We start from the raw sequence: 10,184 nt of genomic DNA, 5'->3' as shown, positions 1-10,184 counted from the left end.
ATTAACGTCTAAGCTCGTTGTGGGCAGGTAATGTGTCTGTTATATTGTCTCACTGTACTCTGCTCAGCGCTTAATACAGCGCTCTGCACACGGTAAGCGCTCAATAAATGTTATCGACTCACTGGCTGAAGTGGCAGTGGGACGGATATAAAGTGAGAGAGAGAAATTAATCAGAAAAAAAATAATAACAATAATAATAATAATGGTCCAAATCAGTCGTCATCATCAATAGCATTTGTTGAGCATCTACTGTACTTGAATAAGTAGGCCCCATCTCTGCCTTCCAAGTTTCACTGACCAAATCTTTTCTGGTAATTGGATTCCTGGAACAGCCCCTTTGTGGCTTAATGGGGAATTAGCCGGAGAGGGAAAAGCATTTTACAAATGCAGAATGATTTGCGGCCTCCTTTCCCTCACTTTTCATTGATAACAGGGCAATATTTACAGCCTCCGTCCTGCCTACAGCATTGTCAAAGAAAGCTTTCCTAAATAACCTCTCCCTTTCCCTCCCACCCCTCTGCGTCACCTCTTCGCTTGGGTCCCCTAAGGACTTTCATGTTCGCCCTCCACACCCCGCTTACGCCCATACCTTTAAATTCCACTGCTTCCCCTACCTGCAATTTATTTTAATGTCTGTCTCCCCCACTGGACTGAAAGCTCAGATGACAGGGATTGTGTCAGCTTATCGTTATACTCTACTCTCTCCCAAGTGCACAGTGCTTAGTACAGAGAGTTTAATATATGAGATTGAAGGATTGAATGAGTGTCTACCGACTCTACCGGATTGTCCCAAGTGCTCGGTGCTCTGCTCTGCACACAGAAAGCGCTCAGTAAATACCACCGGTTGATTAGGTGGCCACCGTGACCTCACGGAATCATCCAAGGTCACTCCTCGTCCCTCCCCGAGACCCAAGACTGAGGGACCAGAAGCCGGCCGGCCCCATCCCCTGAACCACCACCCTCCCTCCACCCTGGAATCAGATGCGAGAAACCTCCGGGGGAAATTTAATGCCATTTTATTTTCCACTTGGACAGTTTTCAAATTATACATCATGCAATCCGTCAGTGTATCCGTACATTTTTAAGAGCATTTTAGAATCTGGAAGATGAATAAAACTTCTCCGTGGAAGTGGCGGGATTCGGGGGCTGGGGGGAGGAGGTTGCATTTACAGATCTCCCATTCAGCTTAAGACGCATTACGGCACCACGACCCGATGCAAATTTCCACCGTCCCCTCGTAACCCTGAAACAAAGTCCGCCCGCCGTCGATCGGTCTTTCCCGAAACGAATGCTACCGTACAAATACATCGCGCTCCGAAACACACATCCTCAGGACACACTATGCACTTTACAAACTAGACTTGGAAAACTCTACAGATGTCCCATCCCCCGTGTCCGCCCACAATGAAAAGTACTTAAAATGGACACACAATTAGCGATGAGGAGGAGACACAGACGCTCGGCCGGCCTGTGCCCAACGCTTTTTCCCGTCCGAGTCATTAAAGCTGAAAGAAGCGGGATGGAGTCAGGCGATCTCTACGGGACGATATAGGCGAGATGATCCGAGGACGTCCTCTCCGGTCGCAATTCCGGGTGATTTCCTCCCCTGGTCAAGAGGACGATTCCCCACAGTGCCTTGAGGCGGGAGTCCCTAATGTCCCAAGGTCTGACCTTGGCTTGTTTTCACTGCTCAGCACGAGGAAGACTTGCCGAAATGTCTTCATCTCTCTGCAGGGAGAAGAACTCTCGGACCCAGGGCGGGCCGGCTTCGTCATTCACCTGCCTGGAGGCAGGGGGCTGGACCGGTTGACCTCACCGGCCAGTTCTAGGGTTCCCACGAGTCATCCCTAGGGCCTCAGAGAGGCGAGTCAAAAAGGTCACCGAGGCCACCGTTAGGTGGCCTCTTTCTTAGCCCTAGTTTCGTGGACTCTCCTCAATCCTCACCTGACTGCTACTGCGCGTCCCTCAGCGGCCGCCGGACTGAAAGAAGAATTGGAGTGTCTGAAGAGATGATGTGTTTGTACAGGATTCATCCGATGCCAAACAGCCCAACCCATTTCATCACCAGCTATGAATTTCCACCTCCAAATCTTGAGTCTCAAGCGGCGTTCCACTAATTTAGAAAAATACTTGTCCTGCATGCAATCTGTCCCGTTGAAAGCGGCTAGAACTGCTTTCGACCACCTTGCGACACTCTTGAAAGAGAAGTGCGAAGTCATAGCCGATAGAAAATTATAGAGAGAGAAGAGGAAAAGGCCTATAAAACAGCAAAATACAGTTTTTACAATCAGAAGAGTAGAGGCGTGGTTTACACAGCGGGTTACAAAAATTTGGAAACTGGCCGTACGGAAACGATAAAGGAAAATCCATGATTCGAAGTGAAACGAGGACCTTTCCAAAAACAATTCCATTCCCCGACCCTCAAGGGGCGTTGAGCCCCTCGGAGGGTTAAAAGCCGCGCCAAGGTGGTTTTCGAGGTTCAGGTTTGACTCTTTCCGTCGGATTCGTCCCCGGGGTTGATTTCAAAGCTCGTTTGGAGATCCCAAAAAGATCGGGGCTAGTGAACTGACTGGCTGATCAGTGCTAGCGGGAAGACCCTTATGAAAAATCAAAACCGGCTTTCCCAGGGGGTATGAGCAGGGCTTGCTGTAGGCTCCCTCTCACGCCGAAGGAGAGATGGCTTAAGGGACGGGCGAGGGCACCGACTTCCCTCCCAGCTGCCTGGCCCTGGAGGACCAGGCGAGACAGTGGGGATGACTCCGTGCAGACCATCACCACGACTGTACAAACAACTCAAGCGCATTTTCCCCTAGCAGCGGGTGAGCCCATCCCTCTCCTCTCATTACCACTAGGAACCAAGCACGACTGCATTTTCACGAACACAGTGTGCAAGAGCTTCTCAGGGTGACCTTCACACCCACGGATACCATCCCACTGTCAGCAGCGTGCTCTCGGAACCAAAGGACCCCTCTACGTTTTGCCTCTGGGCGATCTTCGACCCGGACTGTTTCCCAGAGTCTCCAACATCTGACCTCCAGAAGGCCCCCCGCAGAGAAATACTCCAGTGTGAGGAATTGGGCCCAGATCACCAGGGTCATATACAAGGTCAGAGCAAATTAAAGTAGTAGGAAACATGCACAGTGGCATTTATGGCAATTCGTTAATTGGCATTCCAATGTCTGACCACGGACTTGAGAAATCGGGAGGAAAACAAGGCCTATGTTTGAATTCCAGATCTCAGGCACAGATAGCCGACTGATAAGGAAAGAGAGTCTGGGGCCTAGAGACCCCCGATCGGACCCCGCCCCTTACAACCTTGCGACTGACTTGGTCTGACGGTGCCCACTCACGTTCTCTAAAGAAGAATTTAAAAAATAAATTAAACCGAGACGAAGTTGTGATCTTTATTAAATAAATACTATAGCAAAGGAGTTTCCTCCAGACGCACCCCACCCCTGCAGAAAAATCAAATAAAATAGTGCGAAGTTGACGAAATAAATTAAGTCGATGCTTCTTTGCTACAAAACTGTTTCCAGATAAACTTCTGTACAAGAAAAGGTTCCAAAGCCGACGCAGAAAGCTCAAGCAAGTTCCTGTGGGGGGTTGTGCTCACATGCTGTGCGTACTCAACATACGCACCCGGTACATTCACTTTCAAATACCCTCCAGAAAGCCCGGAGGCTTTCCCCTGGGAGGTCAGGGACCACTAGAAATGATGCACAACACACCAACCTTGCCCAGAAGGGGGTAAGAGGAGACCGGTCACTTCAATAAGATTTTGGAGTCTTGCCCTTTGCCCACCCGGATGAGATTCTCATCCTACGACACTGAAAAATGTGTCGGTGCCCAGAGCACCCCCCTCCCCCGCCCGGTGGGCCTTGTCACCCTACCCACCCTGCTTTGAAATCACCGGGCGAAACCAAGGCGTTGGAATCGGTGGCTGCAGCTGTGAAACGCACGCCACCCGTCCTACCGTCGGGACGACTCCCAGCCCTGGGTGCAGAAGATGGACGCCCGTCTGCATTCATGGCCTCTAGGGATAACCCCTGGGGGGGGGCGTCCTGAGCCACAGGGACCGGGAGGCTTCGGACGCACACATCTGTTGCATCTCGGACCACTGGAGACTCACTTTTCCAAGGACTTCCCTGAGACAGTGTCATCCCTTCCACACACCCAGAGGAACGGGCCAGAGATTCTGTGGTGGGGAGGAGGACGACGAAGAGTAGTTGGTGGGGGGGAGGGGAAGAGGAGGAGGAGGAGGATCTGCAGCGAATTCTACCACCCACAAATCAGACATGAATTGTACGGCCTCGAATTTCCACTCGTGTCTTCGTGGGACTGAAACCTAGCTCGCGACTGACAGATTGTTTTTCTCCCGTGAATACATCAGTTTCATCTTTCAACGGACCCCAAACCAAAGGGTTAATGTCTCAGCTCCCAAGATTCCACCCGGAGGTTAAAAATGCTCCTTTGGGGAATGCCTTTTTACTCCAAAAGAAAATGTTCAGAATCAAAATTTTTAGCTACAGAGCAGGATGATGTCTCCCCTTCAAAATATAAAAGAACAGGGTTATCATACAGGAAGTCAGCGAGGCACGAGGGAAAAGGTCCGGCCCAGGGGGTGGAGAAGAGGTGCCACGGGGGGAGGTTAAAGGGGGATGGTTGGCCACCTCCGGGGGCTTTGGAGGCCAAACCTCCGGTTTCCTCAGGAAGCGGGGGCTGAAGGCATGGATCGGCAGCGACGAGCCAGACACACTCGTGTTTAGGTGGAGATGATTCCAGGGAGCTCAGACTCTCCGGACGGGGCGGGCTGCTGTGGGGAGGGGGCTGCCGAGGGAGGCGGGGGGTGCCGGGGGGCCCGGAGGAAACTCCTGATGGAGAAAATGGAGAGCACATGGGGGTGGGGGCAGGAATCGGTGAAACGACGCAGCCTGGGCCATGCTGAGCGGAGTCACGTCTGTCTCAGGAGAAGCAGAAGAGAGGAGGGAGAGAGAAAGACAGAGAGAGCATGAGACAGCAAGATGGAGCCACGAGGCTTTGGCCTTGAGCACGGGCAGTTTGATGGGCTCGGTATTGTTGCCCGGAAAAAGCCCTCGAACTCAGCCTTCGTGGGGGCCAGAGAACTCAGCCTGTGAGCATCAGTGTGCCACCAGCCCCCCAACACACATACACATCCACCAGGCTCAATCCTGTAAGTCACCGTGTACTTCTGGAAGGTCAGCTGATGCTGATGATGATGACCACACCGCCTATTCAGTACCGACCAGGGTCCAAGAACTGCGCAGAACGCCAGACTAGCTACAAGATCATCGGGTCAGAAACACTTCCTGTCTCCGTTGAAGCTCACCGTCTAAGTAGGTGGGACAACAGGTACTGAATCCCCATTTTGAAGAGGAGAAAACTGAGGTCTGAAGAGGTTAGGTGACTTGCCCAAGGTCACACACATCAGGCCAGCGGCGGAGCTGGGATTCGAACCAGAGCCCTCGGACTCCCAGGCCTGTTCTTTCCACTTGAGCTCCCCTTATGCTCCGGAGGGGGGAGAGAGAGCTTGACCCCAGATGACCCCCTCGACCTTACCCAGTCCAGAACCTCAAGCCCAGATCTAGACCCTTCAGCCTACTGGCTCCTGGTCAATCAATCGTATTCACTGAGCGCTTACTGTGGGCAAAGCACCGTACTAAGCTCTTGAAAGAGCACAATATAACGGTAGACACGTTGCCTGCCCACGACGAGCCCGCAGTCTACGATCAAGTCCTCAGTCCACTCCCACGGGGCCCGCTCTCGATGACGTTAAGGAGCTGAGATCGGAGGGAGGAGGGAAGACCATTCCAGACTCGGGGAGAAACATTTCAAGCCACCCGTGGCTCTCCCCTCAACGGGAGGCTGAATCACCTCTCCCCCGGCGCCAGCACCATCTTCGCTAATTCCCGGCTTGGCTGAATTTTTAGGTTTCGGCAGCCGGGCCCGGGACACGGCCCTGGGTTCTCCACGGGCACGTACGGAGAGATCAAAGCCAGCTGCTCCGGAGTGGGTGCGGGGCTCCACCCTTCCTTCAAACTGGTTTCAGTTGGAAGGAACGAAACAAACCCTACGAAACCTAAAGCAACAATTCAGCGGAGGCCCGTTCCTTTAATCCGCGAACCAATGAGGCCGACGGGGCTTTGTGACTTGCAAAAAAGGCAGCCTGGCTTCTCCCCCTCCGTGCGTGCCTGTTCTTTCAAGCAAAGAAGGGAGCCATTCTCCAGCTCGGCTCTGCCCGGGCCTGGTCCGGAGCGAGCGACATACCAGGAATTTCAGGGCCGGAGCCCGCCCGATCCGAAGCCGCAGGCCCTGCCGCTGTTTGTACAGCGTGCGTTCGACATACAAGCCCGACGAGGTTTCCTTTGGGCCTCCGGTGGACCGTGAAGGGGCACGATTCCGCAGAGAAAGCCTCCTAGGTGGTGAATCCCCCCCCCCCCCGGCTCAAGACCCAGCAAGTCCCTGCTGGTGATTTAGAAAACTGAGGGAGGGGCTGCATCGAAGCCCCCCGCTGCAGGGCCTGGCTTCGAGTCGGGGAGATGGTGGGGGGAGAGGTGGGTGTTTAACACCGGGGCTAGCGGTCAGCCTCGCAGGAACACAGGAATCGCGAGGCCTAGTGGATAAAGCACTGGACTGGTAGCCAGAGAACCTGGGTTCTAATTCTGGCTCCACCACTTGCCTGCTGTGTGACCTTGGGTAGGTCACTTTGCTTCTCTGTCCCAAAGTTCGCTCAACTGTAAAATGGGGATTCTCCCTCCTACTTAGACTGTGAGACGCCCCATGTGGGACAGGGGTTGAACCTGATTAATCTGCATCTACTCCAGTGTTTAGAACGGGGATCGACACATAGTAACTGCTTAGCAAATTCCATTAAAAAAACAAAAAAAAGCTCATTATGGGCAGGCATTGTGTCTACTAACACAGTTATAGATTGTACTCTCTTAACTTCTCTAGCCCTCAGTTTCCTCACCTGTAAAATGGGGATTCTCTTAGTCTAGACTGTAAGCTCACTGTGGGCAGGGAATGTGCCTGTTTATCACTGTATGCTCCGAAGCGCTTAGTACAGTGCTCTGCACAGAGTAAGTGCTCAATAAACATGATCGACTGACTGGCTGATTTAGACTGTGAGCCCCGTGCGGGACAGGGACGTGACCAATGTGATTAACGTTTATCTACCCAGTACTTAAAGCAGTGCGTGACACAAAGTACTGCTTATAGAAATCATTTAAACACAAAAAAAGCTCATTATGATCTACCGACCCTGTTATACTGTACTCTCCCAAGTGTTTACCACAGTACTCTGCACACGGTAATTGCTCAGTAAATATGATGGATTGTTAACTCCTTCCAAACAGAGCAGCCCATCAGTGCTATAGGTCAGTTGTTTGTGAGAGCAGCGTCTCCGCGTTAGCCCCCTGGTCCCGGACTCTGACCATCTGAGGATTCGTCTGACCAAGTCCTCCCAACGTACGACCATCCCAAGGATCTCCCCTCGCCATTTCTCCTCTGGATCAACTCAGGGACTAACAGGGAGCAAACTGGGAGCGAATAGGGAGCGGTAGGAAGAGAGCCGGGTGGGAAAGATGAAGGACTTCTTTTCCGGGAAGCTGATTAAATCCCGCAGCGGGTTAGCAGAGGGGGTGGAGGCTGAGACTTGCTTGCCCCTTACCATCTAACTAACAGACTAGATCCGTGCTCCCTCAAAACTCTCGAGGCTTCTTCCAGTTCTAGAATTCTCTATCACTTCCCGGGCTCTGCTCTTCTGCCATCGGAACAGTTTTCGAGGCAGGCAGGAAACGGACAGGTTTTCACTGGAGGGGTGGAGGGAGAAGTGAAAGAGGGCAGCTGCGTACGTGCTTTGCAAGAAAGATGGAGGAGGAAATATTGTGCCTGAATGCCAACAGTAAACCACTGGGCCTTCATTCCACTCCTCTCCAATCCAGGATTGTTGATGGATTCATCCCATTGGAGCCTGAAAATCCAGCCTTGAGGGCAACCATTCCTGGTAGAATATTACTCATTCTAAATGTATCGCCCAGGGAAACAGGCAGAGAGCTATATTTGCGCATGATAAAATTGAATTATGCTGTGCTGAGTTCGCCCCACGTCGTCTCCGGTGTCCCCTGTAAAACATTCAGATCCTAGCTTTTTCTTTTTTTTAGGTGGAATTTGTAAGCGCTTACTACATGTAGCATGCGCTCAATAAATACAACTGACTGTCTTAACCTCTGAGGTAGATGCGAGGTAATCAGGTTGGACAGGGTCTCTGACCCCCACGAAGCTCATAGTCTTAATCCCCATTTTACCAATGAGGTAACTGAGGCACTGAGGTGATAAGTGACTTGCCAAGGTCACACGGCAGACAAGTGGCGGAGCCGGGTTTAGAACCCAGGTCCTCTGACTCTCAGGTCCATGCTCTTTCCACTAGGCCACTGAGTCCTCTCTAAAGCGCTCAGTACAGTGCTCTGCACACAGTAAACGGTCAATAAATACGCCACTGACTGAGTGAATGAAGACCCATCCCACCCCTCCACTGCACCTCCCACAGATAGAGGACCTGAAGAGTCTTGGAATTGGGGTTCCCACCCCTGACCCCCTTCCCCCCGACAATCACTATGAGGGGAAAGCCAATGGGAGAGGGGGGGATGCAGAGGAGAGAGCCCTGCCTGAGACCACAACCCCCTCCCACCCCACACCTTCTGGAGGGAGGGAGGCACGGCGTAGCGGATAGAGCGATGGGAGTCAGAAGGTCATGGGTTCTAATCCTAGCATCACCTCTTGTCTGCTGCGTGACCTTGGACGAGTCACTTCACTTCCTCTTTGCCTCGGTCTCCTCAACTGTAAAACGGGGATTGATTCTGTGAGCCCCACATGGAACTGCGTCCAACCCAGTTTGCTCATATCCACCCCAGCGCCTAGTACAGTACCTGGCACATAATAAGCACTTGACAAGCACCATGATTATCATTATTATTATTACTCCTTTCCCCAGATGACTCAGCAGGAGAGCAAGGAAAAGGCCCCCGTGGGGTTTGGTAAGTTGAAATCAGCTTCTTGGGGGGTTTCCCCTGGGAATTTCCCCCTGAGGGGTCGACTTTCACTTTTTAAAAAAAGTCAACGGAGCCGAAAGCCCCGCCCAGCCCTTTTCTCCCTAACTTTTTCCCTCCTCCAGGATGTTGGAGGGGGACTCTCCCCAACCCCCTCGCCCACGCCTCCCCAGGCAACGGGAGTTTTCCCTTGCTGGCCTGGATTACCAATATCACGGGGCCCACACGGCCAGTGGGAAGAGCACGGGACTGGGACTCGGACGATCGGCATTTTAGCCCCAGCTGTGGACCTCGGGCAGGTCTCTGGGCCTCAGTTTCCTCATCTGTAAAACAGGGCCACAGCACCTGCTCTCCCTCCCTCTTAGACTGTGAGCCCCGAGTGGGACAGGGACTGTGTCCGATCTGGTTATCTTTTGTATCTACCCCAGCGCTTGGCGCAGCGCTTGGCTCAGCGGAAATGCTTAATAAAAACCATCAGCAGCCGCAGTAGCAGCAGCACCGTGGCTGGCAGAGCCCGGGCAACGGGCCGGAGGACGGCGGTGGGGAAGGGCTGACGGTTTCCTTGGAAACCACATTAAGGCCGGACCTGGGCCACGGTTACTCCAGGATGGAGCAGGTCACGTCAGACTCGCCCAAACAATTCCATTTCCGACTCGCCCCAAACCCCTCCCTTTTTCTAATATTGTCATTGGCCCCCGCTGGCCTTGCTTCTATAATAAACCACTGGGCCAATCCCACTTCTTCTCTCTGTTTCCAGGCATCCAGGAGGGTCAATGTTAACCCTTAGACGGCAACCCAGCAAGAGAAGCAGCGTGATCTAGTGGAAAAGAGCACGGACCCGGGAGTCAGAAGATCTAGATGCTAATCCCGGCTCTGCCAATCGCTTGCTGAGTGACCTTGGGCAAGTCGCTTCACATCTCTGGGCCTCAGTTCCTCAACTGTAAAACGGGGATCAAGTACCTCTTCTCCATCCTGCTTAGACTGTGAGCCCTGCGTGGGACAGGGACTTGTTCGACCTAATTAATTTGTAACTACCCCAGCATTTAGAACAGTGTCTGACACATAGTCAGTGCTTATCGACAACAACAAAAAAAACCGAAACACAAAAACCCAATTATT

General features: G+C 52.5%; 1 protein-coding gene across 2 annotated transcripts in view; it reads right to left on the bottom strand.

Annotated features, from left to right (window-relative positions):
- Positions 1–1,000: 1,000 nt before the first annotated feature.
- The window catches only part of KIF5C (kinesin family member 5C), a 59,354-nt gene continuing 50,170 nt past the window's right edge, over positions 1,001–10,184 (bottom strand). The window contains exon 26 of one of the 2 annotated variants that reach the window (XM_029072168.2): positions 1,001–4,957. The gene's annotated coding sequence lies outside the window, so the exon portion shown is untranslated. The remainder of the gene's footprint in view (positions 4,958–10,184) is intronic. The other variant, XM_029072167.2, reaches the window with a different exon arrangement.

This window comes from Ornithorhynchus anatinus, chromosome 9, assembly GCF_004115215.2.
Source record: "Ornithorhynchus anatinus isolate Pmale09 chromosome 9, mOrnAna1.pri.v4, whole genome shotgun sequence".
Taxonomy (NCBI): domain Eukaryota; kingdom Metazoa; phylum Chordata; class Mammalia; order Monotremata; family Ornithorhynchidae; genus Ornithorhynchus; species Ornithorhynchus anatinus.
This window is presented reverse-complemented; position numbering and strand designations above follow the sequence as displayed.